This window comes from Chrysemys picta, chromosome 13 (genome assembly GCF_011386835.1).
Source record: "Chrysemys picta bellii isolate R12L10 chromosome 13, ASM1138683v2, whole genome shotgun sequence".
Taxonomy (NCBI): Eukaryota; Metazoa; Chordata; order Testudines; family Emydidae; genus Chrysemys; species Chrysemys picta.
This window is the reverse complement of record NC_088803.1, coordinates 35,943,409-35,960,639: the sequence shown is the minus strand read 5'-3', so window position 1 is coordinate 35,960,639 and position 17,231 is coordinate 35,943,409. Positions and strand designations below refer to the sequence as shown.

Genomic DNA, 17,231 nt, shown 5'->3' with positions numbered 1-17,231 from the left:
AGGCAATCTTTATCCCCCAAATGCCCTAAAGGTCTAGGGCCAGTTTCTTTAGGCAGGTTGCAACAGAAGGGGTCAGCTCCCTGATTTCCTACCAGCCCCAGTCCTAGCCCTGAGTGCAGGTTAGAACGGGCTTTGACTTCAGTGGTGTTTGGATAGGGCCCTACATTCAGAATGAAGTAGAGTGACCAGATGTCCCAATTTTATAGGGACAGTCCCGATTTTTGGGTCTTATATAGGCTCCTATTACCCCCCCATCCCCTGTCCCGATTTTTCACCTTTGCTGTCTGGTCACCCTAGAATGAATCTACTTTGACCCAAGTCCCTTCCTTTCTGCTGAAGGTGCCTTTTAATTCTTGGTTTCCCTTTACGTAACCTCACCATTTGGCATGATGTGAAATTGTTTTGCGGGCAGCGACTAAGGGTCTGCTGCGCAGAAGTGCTGAGAACCCACAATTCCAGTGAAAGCTAATGGGAGTGAGGGACACTCAGACTTTCTGGAAATCAGGCACTGATTGTGGATTTTGATTGACTTGTCTACGAAAGGGTTTTAATCCACAGTGAGTTGACATGCATTAGTTAACTCACAACATGCCAGCCGTACTAATGGCATACACACAGGACAGCTGTGCCCTCTTTCAGTTCATATTGTTGTGTAGACAGGGCTGGGATCCTGTGGTCCTTGCAGTGTGTACTCTGGGATGTCTCTCGCTGCGCATTGTGGGGTGCTTAGTGGAGCCAGAGAGAAGCCTGTGGAATTCTGGGACATGGAGTCAAATTCCAAAAAACTCCACGATTCCACTGTCTCTGTCCTATGTTTCCTCTCTTTCTGGGTGGGATAGTGCCATTTTCAAATTGCTGTTGTGGACCCAACAATGTTCCGTGCCACTATGCTGGCAACTGTGCATACGCAGAGGCTGCTTGAGCTGTATTTCCGCTCTTGAAGCCAGGTGGCTTCAGGTTTGGACTTCGCCAGCCACACCACCGAGCAGATGACGTGGCTGCAGGAGCAGTTTCTCCAGCAGCGGTGGTGGCAGCGGAGGAGGTAGGGCTAGGAAGAAGAGGATGACACTAAGCAACTGCTACTACTGGAGCTATTCATGGAGCAGTTTCACACAGGGCCGGTCTACACTGAAAAATTACACTGGCATAGCTACAACTCCCCTGGGTGTGAAAAATCCACATCCTTGAGAAATGTTGTTAAGATGACCTAGCCCCCGCTGGAGACAGTGCGGGGGCGATGGAAGAATTCTTACCGCCTCTCAGGGAGGTGGATTAAGTTTCCTTCCCATCACTGTAGTAAAGTGTCTACACTGAAGCGCTGCACCTGTAGTGTTTTAAGTGTAGACACAGCCACTGTGCAGCTTCTGGGAAACCAGCATGAATTAGCATGAAAGCATCATTCTGCAGATCTGGGATGACCTCCAGTGGCAAGAGAATTTCAAGATGACAAAGGCAACCTTTTTTGAGATCTGCGCTGAACTCGCCCCAGAGATTCAGTGGCAGCTTACCAACATGCGGTGCCCCATATCCGTTGAGAAGCACTCGCCATTGCCAAATGTTACCAGTCCATAGCCAACCGGGGGAGATTGACTCTGTTGGTCATGCAGAGCTATGCCACCATGCATAAGGTATTGTTGCCTCAGATTATAAAGCCTGGTAATGATCAGGAGATTACTGATGGCTTTGCATGCATGGGGTACCCAAATGGGATTGGGGCAATTGATGGGAGCCATGTGCCTATCATTTGCCTCCTGCACCAGGACTCAGGGTTTATAAACAAAAAAGGGGTATTTCTCAATGATGCTCAAAGGGCTGCTTGACCACCGTGGTAGGTTTACAAACATAAATGCAGAGTAGTCTGGGAAGATCCATGATGCTAGGGTCTGTTGGAACTCAGCTTTGTGTAACATAATGAATAAAGGACAGTTTGCCTCCCCCGCAAGATCACTATGGACTTTAATGGTGTGGCAATTGCGTTGGTTAGCCCAGGAGAACCTCTGCTTGTCTGGTTAATGAAGCCACTCGGACAGAAGGGAGGAACAGCTTCTGTAGCTGCAGAATGACAGTGGAGTGTGCACTTGGCCATCTGAAAGGAAGGTGCTGCTGCTTTTGGAATAGCTTAGAGGCTTCAGAAAAAAACCCCTTGCCTAAGGTTATAGCTGCATGTTGTATTTTGCACAATATTTGTACAGCTTTGCTATCCGTAAGGAAAACGTCTTTTCCTGTAAGAATGTGTGTCAGAGGGCATTTATACTTCGGCAGGGAGCTGTAGACTTAGTATCTTTATCGGCAAGCAGTGTCAGTGTCTACCTTATGTAAACAGAGAATAGTGATGTGATGGAGGGGTATAAACCCTGCCCTGTGAGGGAAGGGGCTGGCAGGGCTTTGTGTGCTAAGGTAGCCTGGCCCTCCAACCCTGCCAGTCACGCGTGGTAGGGAGGAAGGCTCTAAAAGGAGGAAGCTGCAGTCAGCGTGGGGGAAGCCCTGAGCGGGAATGGTTCCTGAAGCAGCAGAAGGAACTCCCATGCCTCAGACCCCTCAGCTCCGCAAAGAGTCCAGGGAACCCCAAGAGCAAGCCCGGCAGGGAAGAGACTGATTTGGCTACCCGGCAGGGACGGCTACAACTGTTTTTTGCCGCCCCAAGCACGGCAGTCAGGCGGCCTTTGGCGGCACGCTGGTCACGCGGATTCGGCGGCGTTTCTGCAGGTGATCTGCCGGTCCCGTGCCTTCGGCGTACCCAGCGCTGAATTGCTGCCGAAGCCGTGGGACCGGCGGACCTCCCACAGGCATGCCGCCGAAAGCCACCTGCCTGCCACCCTCACAGCGACCGGCAGGCCGCCCCCTGCGGCTTGCCGCCCCAGGTATGCGCTTCCTGCGCTGGTGCCTGGAGCCGCCCCCCTGCTACCGGGCATCCCTGCAGGAAGGTGATGCCACTGACCTTTTATCTTTTGGCTGACCCTGGAAGGGGCTTATTCTCTGCTGAGTTTGAACCCATAAACAAAGTAAGAAGGCACCCAAGGGCCGGGCCCACTGCAAGGACCAAGAAGCTTGGGCCTGGACAGGGCTGTCCCTGTGGTGGTAACTGGGCATGGCAAGGGGCCCTGCCCCTGCTAGAATGGCGCCCCGGGAAGACTCTTTTACAGGTATCCAAGCTTCTTTCCACGTACCCAGCGTCTCAATGAAGCAACATTTTGCAGTTGAATGTTGCTGTTATTCAGGAATGCTGTGGCGGGGCAGCAGTGTAGTCAGTAGAAAACAGAATTTACCCATTTCTCATTCGAGGAACATGGAGGTTGGTTTAGATTAGTTTCCCCACTCCTTTTGTTACCATTTCACCACTGGCAGGAGGGGAGGCAAGATGGGGTAGAGGCTGCGGACGCCATTTTGAGCTAACAAACAGGATTGATGGGCGGGGGGGGCGGGGGGGGCATTCACTGGGCAGGACAGATGCGGGGAGGGGAAAGGAAAATAGGAAGCTGGGAATGTGCCCTCAGTGACACAGGCTGGTAAACAGACAATGGTCAGGGCTTGAGCAGAAGCCAGTTGCCTGGCCAGAGCTGACACCATTTTGAAAACGGACAGTATGGGCCACGGAAGGGAGAAGGGAGGCAGGGCTGGAGACTCAGACAGGCTAATGGTTCACATCCCCCACAAAATGGCTGTGGGGCACCTGGAACAGAAACTAGTACAATAATAAATTGTAAAGAGAGATGCTTACATGTCCAGCTTCCCTCCATAGGGTTTGCCTCCTCAGTCCTGGCCTGGGTTTCTGGCTGGGAATCGGGCTCGCTTCCTACATGGCTGGAATTGGGGAAAAGAGATCCTGGCTTTCTGGTGAAAGCTCTTCACTGGCCTCTTTGTGTGGGAGGGATGGGTGTCGGTAACAGTGTCTTTAATCAAAATCCTATCCAGCTCCTCCAAAAATGGACAGGTTATAGGTGCATGACTGCACTGTTTCCTGGCGTCCCTGGTTTTAATGTAAGTCCTTCTGAGCTGTCTGCTCTTTATCTGGAACTGGTCGGCGTTGCAGTTGTAGCCCCTCACACGCAGACAGCTGCTTATCAAGGTCCACAAAAAGATCTTTAGTGCGGCGCTGCACTGATGCTTCTCTCCAGATGGTGAGGAGATCTGGGGTTTCTGCGTGGCTCCAGGCAGCTGCTCAAGACATGTTGTAAGGCTTCTGGAGTAACATCGCAGCAGTGCTGATATATTCTAACCCAGGAGCAAATGGGCAAACTCTGACCCCACGCCAGTTTTTAAATGGGGGAGGGGACATCTGGTCAACTTGACCCTAGAGCACTGGAGGGAACACAGGTAGACAAGTCAGTAACAGACACCTGCAAAGCAGTGTAGGATAGCAGTTGGAGGACTGACAAAGTAACGCAGCAGCATCGCATGCACACAAACAATACGTCACACTAACTCAATTTGCAGCAAACTTAGTACACTTTGAAAGTGGACTCCAGAGTTTGCAGTAAATGTGGAGTTACTGTGCTCTAATGAATTGCATCATGTGTACACAGGCATTTTCGGACTAACGCGAATTAATGTGGATTACCCCCCCCCCCATAGATGAGCCTTAAATTACACGTGACGGGACCAAACCATCTTTCAGTGAAGTCAATGAGAGTTTTATTGGAAGCAAGAGCAGGCCTGGAATTTTGTGGCATTACTTTCCTGGCTCATTTAAATAAACATCTCTCACTCTATGATTTGTTGCAAGTGTAATTAAAACTCATTGCATCTGATCAGAAATTCTAAACTGACAGGCTAATAAAGCCAGTCCTGCAAAATTAATGTGGATGCACACATACGCATGCACAGTTGGTTCCCCTTGAAATGAAAACTTGCTTTAAAAGAAAGCACACATCCCCAAAACCCCAATGTTTTGGTTGGCATGCAAAACAACCTACAAGAATCAACTATCACTAATTCCAGAATATTAGCAACAGGCTAAATACACGACTCAAACAAATGCTGGGTTTTTTTTGTACAAACAGCACAAATTTATAAAAACAGACAGCAGGGTGGCTATGGAAACACAAAGTCCTTTAAAGCATGACCCGTTTAGACGTCAAAACAAGGTACTGTGATTACCACAGACGGTCAAAAAATGCAAAAACACTGAATGAAAGGGTGGAACAGTGAATGCAGCATGAACTACCGAGACTCCTCGCCTTTCAACTGAACTATCGCCGAAGTGCATTTAATAGTTGTTGGCTACATAGATGGGAGTCTATTGAAAAGTGTGAGTAGGAGAGATCTGGACCCAAAAGCCAGACAAAGTCCATGGCATAGAACACATGGTCTCCAGCTGAAATCTAGTGCTGACAAAGTTCCCCACCCCACTTCAGAAAGTTTGGCTACAAAATGTGTCCAGTAAATCCTCATTCGATAAACAAAAGCGGGCTGGCTGCCCTGGACTGTACTAGCTGGCCTTATAAATGTCTCCATGTCAGAGACTCCCAGTGCTCTGGGAGAGAGTTGGATGTGGTTTTTAAACAAGTGCTCGTGCTGATGGCGACATTCCTGCAGGACTTAAATGGTGCTAAGGGTCAAAATACCCCATCTAGCCAAAGTTTCCCTGTGTGACTGTAATGGCAGATGGACTCCCTTACATGGTAATGTAGTGTCTTCCACTTCAGTCAGTCACCCACTGTAGAGAGTTGCCATTTAGATAAGAGGAGACCCAAATTCTGACTAAGATAGAAGAAGACGGAGTCGAAGGAAGATCCATGTGGTAAAGGAAGATGACTACAAGTAGAAAATTACATGATTCACCTATCGTTACTGACCATTAAGAGCCACCATGTGATATGTGAGCTGGGGTCCATGTTGTGGAGGTGATGAGGGATGGAAAATCACCCACGTGTTCTGAGGTAAAAGCAGATGAACACAATATGAGGACGGCACCATGCAGATACAGTCTGGAGAGAAATGACGGCTGAGATACAAAATGAGGCTGTTCTGAGGGGAGGAATTACTCCACGGCAGGAACACAAGCCAGAAAGGTAAGATTGAAGCTGATTATCAGGCAACGATTCTGATTGGTGAGGTCAGTATGGCAGCTGCAGACCCCCCTCATGCAGGAGCGCTGCTAGCTTTTCCGCCGCCCTAGGCGGCGGAAGGTCCCACCCCGAAATGCCACCTCCCCACAGAGGCGGCGGAAGGTCCCGCCGCGGAAATACCGCCACGGTCGCTGCCCCCCAAATCGCAGTGCCCTAGGTGACCGCCTAGGTCGCCTAATGGGTTGCGCCGGCCCTGCCCTCATGTGATGGGAAGTCATGGAGCCTCCATCACTAATGGTGTCAGGGGAGATCTGGATATGACCCCAGAGCAGTCAGCCTTTGGCCCAACCCTAGGACATTTTTATGTGGAGGTGTAAGAGCCAAAAGCAGCTTTAGAGCTGCACACTGGGATGAGAGCAGAGGAGATGCCGTGCAGAGGGGCTGTGCACTTCGCCTGTGCCATGGAGAGGATCGCCATGTCCATGACAATGGGTCGGCCAGTGGTTCCACATGGGCACAACTATACTGCAATGCCCATTGCTACCTACACACAGCTGGGCTGCACCCTGCTGACCAGATGCCTTGGACTTTGCTCTCAGTTTGGGCGTTGAGGAGTCCTGTTCTGTTAGGTTTACCACAAGATTTACCACAAGCAAAGCCCTTGTCCTCGGGCTTTGTCTGAGGAATTACTGTTGGGTCTCTTGTGCAGGCACAGGCATTAGATCACCCAAGTGTGGCCCTCCATTCCTGCAAAAAAGGGCCAAATTTTGAAAGGAACAGATGAATCTACAAAAACTCCTGGGTACCCACAAAGAGCCGCGTTCACTGACACAATGGCTGTGTGTGTAGTTTTGCAAATGCATCTGTTGCACCCACTGGTCTGGAAGAAAGCCTGGAGAGTAAACCCTTGTTGGTGTAAAGGTGCAGAGACTGTCTCTTATAGTAAACCAACACCTGGAGAAATGAAGACTAGTAGTGTATTGTTAACGCTGCATCCAGCTAACCCTTCACCTGGAGTTGTCCAGGTGCCCATTTCTCAGATTCTGGGAAAGAAGGGAGGCAGTTGAGCAATATCCTTTCTTATGTGATTCTCTGGTCTTTCTTCCAAACCTCGCAAGGTGCTCTGACATTCTGAGGCTAAGTGTCATTGACATGCACATACCAGTGATCTTATCACAATGGTGTCAGACCCTGGCGGGCAGAACATGGGGCCAAGGTGCTGGGATTCCTGCAGATGTCAGCTCACAGCTATACAAGATTCAAGAGAGTTTGGTTTTATGTTGTGTCTTTCCTAACATGCCATTTGAGAGATCGCATTAAAAAAATATGATCAGTGTATGATCCACTCCAGTCAGTAATTAAAGGTCACAACATCCTGTAATTTAAATTAGAGGGGCATTTATTTTTTCAGAGTAGCAGCCGTGTTAGTCTGTATCCACAAAAAGAACAGGAGTACTTGTGGCACCTTAGAGACTAACAAATTTATTAGAGCATAAGCTTTCGTGGACTACAGCGCACTTCTTCGGATGCATATAGAGTGGAATATATATTGAGGAGATATATACACACACATACAGAGAGCATGAACAGGTGGGAGTTGTCTTTTTTCTCTTACTTAATTGGCCTCTCAGAGTTGGTAAGACAACTCCCACCTGTTCATGCTCTCTGTATGTGTGTGTATATATCTCCTCAATATATATTCCACTCTATATGCATCCGAAGAAGTGCGCTGTAGTCCACGAAAGCTTATGCTCTAATAAATTTGTTAGTCTCTAAGGTGCCACAAGTACTCCTATTTATTTTTTCATCACTATTATTTCATCCTTCAAAGTACCTCTCTGACATATGTACATGGCAGGATAGAGCCAACCTTATTTATAAAAATGTAGGCCAGTTTGTTATAAAATATTTGGTGCATAAGCAATTACAACAATTTGTATGGGCAAATGTAGTAAATATACATAGAGAGTGGGCAGCATGGGTGAATATTTGAGGTCTAAAGGTTTTGAAAATCTGTCTCTTTGTTTATGTGACGCCAAATGCCTAGGCATCTAGGAACCCAACAGTTTGTTAAAAACAACAGCCAATCATTTAAGGCAAGTCAGATCTTATTTAACTCAGATCCAGGACACCCTCTCCCCACCCATTGTGCTTTTATTATTATTCGCATCTATAAGCCGTAGAGCTGTAAATACATGATAGCGTATAATGTAGTGTGTAGGAGTGAGTGAGGTGGCCCTTAGCTGAACTCACAGAGATCGGAGATCGGACAAACAGCAAGGCAGCTCTCCCTTAGCTCAAATGGTAGAGATGTGTGTTGTGTAAGCAGAAGGAACCAGGTTGTAATGTGTGAAATTTACACTGTAATAATGCCTGTTGTTTGCAAACATGGATTCATTACAACAAGGCCCTACCCCCGAGAGCACAATCTTTTCATTATAATACAGAGCAAAGGAAGAATGGGGCATAACCCACAGAGCCAGGATGCTCCCTGGAATAGATGGGGCTTGAGGAGTTTGTGGAAGGAGGCTTCCAAGCTAAGCAATAGCTGAAAATGGAACGAGCTCTTTGAGGACCCATTAAGAACAAAACCACCTCACGCTGTCTCCTAAAGGCTGCTGGACTCTCACTCTGGTGGGTCTTCAAAGGGGGCAATGTTGCACAGATTGCATCCCAAATGGCCAGACATTGGGAGCTGACAGCAAAAGCACATCAGAAAATCTGAGTTGTTGCAGCGGGCATGTTATTTATGACATGGGAAATGAAATACCAAGGTCAGGTTTTGCAAGGTGGTTGCAAAGAAGTATACTGTATGTCCCCATTGATACTGCAAGAAAATTGCATACCCACTGTGGGTAATGCACACTCCGAAGGGTGCAAGTACTCATTTCTCATGCACAAAGGAGTCGATAGATGCAGTGTCTGGGTGACTGGGTGTCAGGCTCTCTTTCTGTGTAAGACTTTGGGCCTGTCCCTATAAATGTCTCGATTCATTCTTTTTTCAAAGCAGATGTGCTAGCACGGAAAATACAGGAATGACAAATAATTCCTGATACTTTTGAGCAGGTTTCCATGCAAAATTCTTTACTGGCTTTTCTGAAGCCAGGGAGAAAAGTGTGCCTTGCACCCCTACCCAGGAAACGGCTGGGTCATTTCCAGCGCTCGGAAGGGAACTTTGTGTGAAACAGCGCAGGCCAGAGACCTCCTTGTTGTTCACTTTCTGCTCTTGATACAATGTGGAATTCTTTGGGTGGTTATTGCGAGAGGTCAAACCCTGATTGTGAAGCTCGGGCAGAAGACTACCTGCGATGAAAGGACTGCGTTACTGAAAAGCCGCAGCACACACTAGGCACACTTCCTCTGACTATAGTGCTGCTGTGAAGCCAGGAGCTGGATGCAGATTAACACTGCCCCACTGCCGAGCTCCCTATGTATCTGCTATGCAGCTGTGCGCTACAATCAATGGAATGTTAGCACGTGCCTGGTAAATCCAACACCACGGCAGCTGCATTCTTTCTGGACATGTCTTGAACAGTCAGCAGCAGCTGCTCTCCCCTTCTGCTTGGATGTACGTGGAATGATAAGCACCACAGCAGATGTGTTCAGCCTGGATATAGTGATCTCTGTCTCCTCATTGAGGGCCTGCTCCTGCACCACTGAAGTCAGGAGGGCCCAGCTCCTCAAAGATATTTAGGGGCCTCGCTCCCATTGATTTCCAATACCTCAATACCTTTAAGGAACTGGGTCAAGGAGCTTTGCCACTGATTTCAGTGAGCACAAATTGGGTCCCTATAGCAGGTTTGTTGTTGGTGCTGAAAAGAATTAGACTAACTTATGCTAATAAATAACCGATGAGCATGATTAAGAGACCCAACTGGGCAATATACCCCTACTGGTGTAATGTGATATTGCATCAAGTAAAATGTGTGCGCAAGTGCCTCTGCAAACAGACTAGATAAGAAAAGGGGACAGACGCACTACAAATTAGCACAATAGGTGCATCCTACTGGGATGTTCCTGGAACATTCACCTGCAAGCTGGTGCCTTCAGCTTTTGTATAGTGGGGCCAGGGGCATTCATAAGCACAGCAGCATGTTTCACCTGAATATACCTGGAGTATATCAAATATCTATTCATCTTTTGGAAATTCCTGGGTTAGTACATCATTACTCACACAAAGCAGGAATGTCAATTACATCACTACAGATTATTATAATAATGTGATGCTGTAGGAGTAAAAAAAACCATCAGGCAGATACATTCAAAAGCATCATGCAGAACAGTCACTGGGATCCACAGCATCAGGCATGAAGTAAAGGAAAATGTTTTACTGGGCAAAAATATTTCTTTTGGGGAAACCTATGTTTAAATCGGCTAGAATAGCTGGTGGGGGAAGCTCAAACCATACGTAGCAAGGATGTATTCCATTGTCATTACATTAATTGTAGGAGCCAAGTACCGTGGTATTTTGATACCTCAGCTGTGCATTATTACCACAGACATGCCTTAATTTAATGATTAGTAATCAAGCAGCATCACTTTTACCTCTTCACAGCATCTTTGCTCCTGAAGAACCCAGACTAACTTTACAGAATGTACACAACCCAAAATGCAGCCAACTCTGGGGTAGTGTGTGAAATCAGGAGATATTCTTTTTTGGTCCCTGTCATATGACACAGGTGAGGGTTACGCAGGGATCAGCCCCCACTGACTCCAGTGGTTAGTGTTACAGAGGTTGGAAACTAATGGGGGGGGGGGGGAAACAAAGCAAACTACACACCGACAGGGAGAATGAAAACTTTGGCCAGGCTCCCCAAAACAAAAGGTTTATTAAAAGTGCCCTATGGAATAATTAATGTTTAAGCGGCACAGACAGGACCTCAACTCATCCCTCCAAGAGACTCACACATTGTAATATGAGCAGCACTTTTTTTTACTTAGAGCTAACTGTAAAACGGTTTTAACACCCTCCTCACTCCATGCCAAAATAAAGCCCTTTCACAGGTTTCTGAGCAGGTTACACACGTCTGAGCCCTCCCTGGAGTACAGACAAGGCTTCCTGCTGAATGCGTCTAATTCCAGGAAAGTACGTTTGCCTAATTCCTGGCAGCACCAACAAATGGGTTGAATCACTGACAACACCCACATCAAGGGTAAAGTCCTGGCAAGGCAATCCTAACCACTCCATGGTCAGGGCGGTGCCCTGAGATTGCAGGTGTGGTAGGACTTTAATCGTGAACATATGGTTGTTAACTGATGAGCATGATTCATGGAGTCAACAGGGTAACATGGGAAAATGTCCCCCTACTGGTAAAATGTGGTATTGCATTAAGCAAAGTTTGCAGCGGCAGTACGCTTTTTCTCAAACGTACTAGCTAAGAAAAGGGGTCAGTCAGACCAATGAGAAACAGTATAGACAGGGCAGACACTGTGAAAAGCGAAAGCAGAAATTATGCTGGAGGCATTACAATCTAATTTATTTAGCACACGCCTTTTAGAATATGAGTGAAGATCAAGACGATCAGTCCTTCTACGTTGTGCTGGACAAAGGACTAGCAACTGTCATTACCTGTTGTTTCTGGCCCAGAAGTTTGATACACTATCCTGAAGAAGAGCTCTGTGTATCTCAGAAGTGTGTCTCTTTCCCCAATAGAAGTTGATCCAATACAAGATATTACCTCACCCACCTTGTCTCTGTAATATAAGAACTAAGTTACTATAATTATTATTATTATTAATTCTAATTTTTAAAGGTGCAATATGATCAAATATTGGCACAAGGTTTTTAAAAAATAAAGTTCCTTAATGAAACCAAATTATTTTCACCGAATGATACAGGAGAATTATGTTGCAGAGGCTTGTATATCCCTGCCCTCTAAGGCCTGATCCAAACCCCTTGAAGTCTCCCATTGACCAGTGTGCTTCGGGTGGAGGCTGGATCTGCACATGCCTAACAGTTCTCACTTTTAGCTGAGCGAGTGGCAATGCCCCTTTAGCCTAGTGCTTTTGAAGCCAAAGGAGTTGGGTCTGCAGAGTGATACTGTAGTGAGTCTTAGTGACAGGCCAGCCTCCAAAGAATCAGACATACAGAGATGGCTTGGGGGAACCTCATCCTCCCTCTGTGCCCTTCCTGCCTCTCCAAAACTATTCAATTCTTAGCCACTACTGCTGCCAACAAGAAAGCAAATTGGTGCACAGCCTAATTAGTATTTTCTGCAGAGGCTGGTTGGTTTAGAAAACTTAAATCCTTAAAATTAATTGCATTTCCCCAACATACGCTTTGAATTGTGGCTGTATTTATTGCTGATACTGAGCACTCGAAAATTTAGTCTATAAAAGGCAGAGCTAAATCAACACAAAAGCCAGTACAACACTACTGTCAGCTGTTATTAGGTAAAAATAGTTTGCTTTAGTTAAGAATGTTATTTAGAAGAAAAAGAAAAAAATCCCAGCATTCTGGGTTCGCACGTTTGTTGCATTAGCACCGTCTCAGTAAGCTGTTTGGGGCAGGGATCATCTTTTTGTTCCATGTTTGTACAGCACCAAGCACAATGGTTTCTTGGTCCATAACTGGGGCTCCTAGGTGCTATTACAATACAAAATAGAGCAATTATTAATTATTATTAAGACTCCTACTGAAGGGGAAACATCCAAAGGTTCAGAGAGAGGCTGGTTTTGAGAGGCATCTAAAAGGTTTCAATATTTAGCAGAATCTTCTCTGAACCTCTTGGGTCTGCAGAATCGGCCTGGTAACCTCACAAAAGTAGGTTCTGTCATGAGATTCCCTGCATTCCTGCTGGAGCTGCCCAAAAGAGCATCCTCTCTTCACTTATTGCCATTCCCTTTTGCTGCAGGAGGGACAGAACCTCCTGGAAATGAAAAATCATGGAGAAAAGTAAAGTTAACCAAGTGTTCACGAACCTCAAATTAGGTTCACGCTTCAGTTCTTATTTGGCTGAGCTGCTTTGCCTTTCCCTAATTAGGCCTCATCTTGTTTTATCCCCTAAGACTGATTCACATATTTTGTGAGTTTTGCAGAGAGGAGCAACGAGGACATCAGGAGCTGCAGCCTGTGCGGACATTTGCTGTGTCAGAGGAACACGGCTGAACGGAAAGGATCAGGACTGGAATGCGGCATAGTCACACTTGTACAACAGCACAAAGGATTTGGCCTATAAAAATATGAACACTCCTTTAATCACCTTTAATTTACAAAGCGGAGAGGATGTGTCTGATTCCTCTCAATTCATCATTCAGGAGAAGAGCCTGGAGTAAAAGAGTTGGGAAAATATTTTCATGCAAAGCAAGACCAAAAGATTTTGCTATATTTTGCGGGGAAGGTGGGTGGGTGGGGAGCTGCTTTTATCAATACGTAGAAAAAGTTGCATATATTTTGCTGATTTGTTTTTATTCTCTTCTATCCTAAGCAAAAACCACATTCTTGCCATGCTCAGAGCTAATGGGAGAGTATTCATGTGGGTAAGTTTTATAGCTGAAACTTATCTAGGAAATTAATTGTGATCAGAGGAACTCTATGTGTTATGTTGGAGACTGAATGTTCAGACTGGGCTTCATAGCATTAATAATGGAAACAGATGAGAAAAAACAGATATTATCAAAGGGGTACTGGTCCCTAACTAGGGCTCCTTAGTGCTATGGTAATAAATAATAATAATAATACTAGAAGACGATCAACACTGAAATAAGATAGAACTGAAGAGACTCCATAAGGGATCTGCCCGAGAAAAAATAGTTACCTCCTTAATGTGACAATATTTATATGCCTTAGTCTGTGGCTTCAAGTAGCATCAGAGAGCAGAAAAGTAACAAGGCCCTGTTGATAACCCATTAGATGTTCTTGAGGTCATTTCATTTGTATCTAGCTATTTTCAGAATCAATGGTGTCAGTCACTGAAAGCTGTCAGCTTTGGAAACCAAAGCTATGCACACAAGAATGTCTCTGTTACTATCCTATTGGACGCCCAGGGAATTATACTCATTAAATCGCGAGCAGCACACAGAACTATATGCAATATTCAGCCTCAACCCAGAAACGATGACTGAGTTTTTACTGACCTTGTACACTGCCAGCTTATAAGGAGGGAATGTGAAGCTGCTATTGACCCGAGGCAGGAACCAGTTATTCCATTGTGTCCGCACTTCAGAGTTCGCAATGACTGAAATCCTGACGCTGCTGTGTTCTCAGAGAGTAACTGGAAAGCAAATTGATGACACTGGCTTTCTGCTTCGCTGAGCTTCCAGTTCCATTCCATTAACTCAGGGGTGGGACGGGGGTTAATTTCACAGTTTCATCACTTCTAATTCTGCTAACTGGGGCCATATATTAACATCTGGTGAGGGGATGTCAGAAAAAAGCTGAGAAAGGGCTTCTTTGCCTCCCAAGTTGCTAACAGGCCATTCTGACAAAGGCAGTGAGGGCATATGGTCATTACAAGAGGGAAGAGACCCTTCTGCAATGATGCTACACCAAATGAGGAGGGCAGCAATTAAAATAACACCAGCGTTAAGCTGCCAAAGAAAACCTCTCTTCATCACTGTAAAAGAAAACAAGGCATCTCTAGAATGTTTGTGCCATTGGTGAAGGAAACGGTGTTGCTCTAATGCAGCTAAAATATGGTACAAGGAGAAGAGAAATATGGCCATATTCTCTGCTGGTATAAATAGGCATAGATCCTTTGATTTCATTATTGTAATAATAATATTATTTGTATTACAGTAGCATCCATGATTGGAGTCCCATTGTGCTAGGCCCTGTATGGACACATAGTGAGACGTGGTCCCTTCCCTGAAGAGCATACAGTGTCTAAGTAGACAAGATGGACAGTGGGTGGGAGGGGAAACAGAAGCACAGAAAGGTGAAGTGACTTGTCCAAGGGCACACAGCAGGATAATGGCAGAATTACAACGCAGGCCTCTTGACTCTCAATCCCTTATCCACTAGATCAGTGGTTCTCAAAGCTGGTCCGCCACTTGTTCAGGGAAAGCCCCTGGCGGGCCGGGCCGGTTTGTTTACCTGCCGCGTCCGCAGATTCGGCTGATCGCGGCTCCCACTGGCCGCAGTTTGCTGCTCCAGGCCAAAGGGGGCTGCGGGAAGGGTGGCCAGCACATCCCTTGGCCTGCGCCGCTTCCCGCAGCCCCATTGTCCTGGAGCGGCAAACCGCGGCCAGTAGGAGCCGCGATTGGCTGAACCTGCGGACACGGCAGGTAAACAAACTGGTCCGGCCCACCAGGGGCTTTCCCTGAACAAGCGGCGGACCAGCTTTGAGAACCACTGCACTAGATCACACTGCCAGACTTCAAACCATTTACACCGTCAGAAAACTGGTCTGATTGTAGGCTGTGTGACCCTCTGAGACAACGCATGCCTAGAAGACTGTGCGTTACAGTTTCAGTGAGAAGGAAAGCATAACAAAAGAGGCGACACTTGGCGAGCTGTACTGTAGCTAAGCAGAAAGCCGTAATGACTTCAAATGATTCCTGTGGCTCTAAGGAAAAGGAGGTGGGTTGGTGTGCACACCAGCTCTTCTGGAGTGAAGAAAGTTACTCTGTAATCTTCATTCAAAACAAACAAACAAATAAAATATAACTGGTTTTTCAGTTGCATGACTGGACTGATTCTTTCCCTAACTGGACTGATGATTATGGGATAATGTGTTACTACAGGAGAGCTATAAGAGAAGACGTCAGCTGAAGAATGCATAGCCCTTGGCACGCTCACATTTCATACCTGTGTACTGCAGGAGGACACTATAAATTAATGATTAAAGACCAGATTTTCAAAATACCCAGACACCCAATTGCCTATGCAAAATGCAAATGCAGTTGCACACCTAATGTGTACACACAATCACCACGAATATATTCAAGTCAGTAACTGTGCGGTCAGTCTAGTGTGCCTAACTAGCTATTCATGTGTGCATCAGAGGCACAAATCAAAGCAAACTACGCTGTTGTTGAAAGCAATCTGGCTTTAATATAACGTCTCCAAATAAGGAGTGGGAACATATGAGGAATGTAAAGAGAGGAGTCTACTTAGAATATGGCAAACCTTCCCCCCCATTCCATGGTTTGTTTATTCTTTATTACAGTGGTGTCCAGGGAAGCAGCTGCAATCTAAACAGCAGAAAGGCTACACAGACATAAGCACATATTTATATTGTATGAGATGCTCTTTGTTCTGCACAAAACAAAAATTAATCAAAGCGAAATCATAAAAACTCAAATCCCATCTCCAGCTATTTAGCTTCTTATAACCCACAAGGAGAATGTCAGTACGTGGCCTGTTGGCCTCGCCTGGCTCAAAAATGTAAATTGCTGACAGATGCCAATACTATTAGTCTAAAAATGTTTTCAGAGCAGGATGCAGCCTACGCAGGATGCCCTGGGAACCACAGAACACTGCGGCAGCGAGTGGAATCGAGAACTATCCAGGATGCAATGTGATCATGACAACATTTTCTGGTTACTTTGTGGGTGAAATTGATCCAGTACTGACCGGGCTGCGGTGGCAGGGCAATCAATATCCTGCGGGGATAAATGGTACCCTAGCTCATTTCTGCTTGAATTGTCGCCAATACCACAGCTGGAGGTTCTAAATCTGTTAGGAGAACTTTGAGCCATGACCTGTGGTTTGAACACTTGTCCCTCCTGGCTGGTGAAGGCCAGTTATAGGCCTTTGCTGGGAGAGACTGTCAACACCTCCCTTGAGGGGTGAGCAGGGTGCTGATTGCTTTAGAGGAAGGCTGTGTTTTGCCTCTGCTCAGAAAACCATCTCTTGATGCTGACACCATATCCCGATGGGAACCAGCATCTAATCCTCCATTCTCAGCTCAGATTATGGAAAAGCTGGAGGCAGGACAACTCTCTGAGCATCTGGAAGCCTCCATCTTGACCCTGGGCCATCAGGACTTCAGTCTGTTGCATTAGTTGATGATCTTCTCCTGGCAATGGAATCTATTCAGAAGCTGAAGAAGGTGGTGGCCTGCTTGTTGCATGGGATAACCTGCTGGGAGCTCATGCTCTGGGATCTGCCTGGTGACTTCCGGGTGGAGTTTAAAGTGTCACTTCTGACCTACAAAGCCCTAAGTGCCTTGAGACTTTTCCACTTGAAAGATGCCTCTGTCCCCACTCTGTACTGCTGCAGCTGAGATCAGTTGATGTACTCAGGTTGGAACTCGCTTGCTATACAGGAGAAGGACCTGC

At 46.4% G+C, this 17,231-nt stretch overlaps 1 long non-coding RNA gene across 2 annotated transcripts; it reads right to left on the bottom strand.

Annotated features, from left to right (window-relative positions):
- Positions 1–519: 519 nt before the first annotated feature.
- Positions 520–14,737, bottom strand: LOC103306087 (uncharacterized). Of its 2 annotated transcripts, XR_002888806.3 has the most exons (4): positions 14,085–14,737; positions 11,578–11,702; positions 3,719–4,299; positions 520–1,048 (listed from the first exon to the last, which is right to left on the bottom strand). It is a non-coding gene; the product is annotated as an uncharacterized LOC103306087 (long non-coding RNA). The 2 variants fall into 2 exon arrangements; XR_006176391.2 differs by lacking the exon at positions 11,578–11,702 and having other exon boundaries at positions 14,085–14,732.
- Between the last annotated feature and the right edge of the window lie 2,494 nt (positions 14,738–17,231).